The sequence below is a fragment of the Benincasa hispida genome, chromosome 12 (genome assembly GCF_027475165.1).
Source record: "Benincasa hispida cultivar pf3 chromosome 12, pf3_genome.v1.1, whole genome shotgun sequence".
Classification (NCBI taxonomy): domain Eukaryota; kingdom Viridiplantae; phylum Streptophyta; class Magnoliopsida; order Cucurbitales; family Cucurbitaceae; genus Benincasa; species Benincasa hispida.
Genome location: NC_143489.1, coordinates 9,948,011 through 9,948,825, shown reverse-complemented (window position 1 = coordinate 9,948,825; position 815 = coordinate 9,948,011). Strand labels below are relative to the sequence as shown.

Sequence of the window (815 nt, the reverse complement as noted above, 5' to 3'; positions counted from 1 at the left end):
GGCACATATAGCATCATCAATTTCATTCATTAGCGCATAATAATAGATATAGATAAAGATTTACAAATTTAATATTACAAGTTTTTGGCGCCATTGCCGGGGATAATAACTTGAATTATTCATCATCATTCATCAGTAGTGCATAAGCGATATAGTAAAACATTATTTTTAATTCATCCATTCTCTTTGTGATTAGGCAAGAAAATGGGTGTATTCCCTCGAGCCAGGAGAGATCACTTCATGGGAACAGGTCGTAGAGAAATTTATGAAGAATATTTTCCACCTACTAAGAATGCTAGACGAAGGAAACTCATGACTAATTTTGAACAAGACATGGACGAAACACTCAGTGATGCCTGGGTGAGGTTTAAGAGGTTGGTCAGGGACTGTCCACACAATGGATTGCTAGACTACCTTCATATGGAAATCTTTTATCATGGTTTAAATCCCGCTTCCGAGACTGCTGCCAATGCAGCAGCCTAATAACATGTAGAAATACAAGTTATTTATACTATTTTATTTAGATATTGCGGCAAAAAGAGAGAAAAGTTGCGTCGATAGTATACAAATTGGCTAAGAAATACGAAAATTATGAAATTTCGTAAACTCACCCATTAAAACCATTGCTATGGCGAAATATAATGTTTCGGTTTCTGTTTTACAGGAAATAAGTTACCGCATGCGTTAATGTCTCGAAGATAAAATGTACAACGCATCTACATCGCATGCGCCCATCAATCAAGAACGAAGAGATGATCAACACAATCACGGCGCATGCGACAATCGACCAAGAGCTTTAGCGATCAACGCATTTC

General features: G+C 37.1%; 1 non-coding gene across 1 annotated transcript; it reads right to left on the bottom strand.

The window, feature by feature from the left end:
- Positions 1-297: 297 nt before the first annotated feature.
- Positions 298-404, bottom strand: LOC120068605 (small nucleolar RNA R71). The gene has a single exon (XR_005479243.1). It is a non-coding gene; the product is annotated as a small nucleolar RNA R71 (small nucleolar RNA).
- Positions 405-815: the final 411 nt, after the last annotated feature.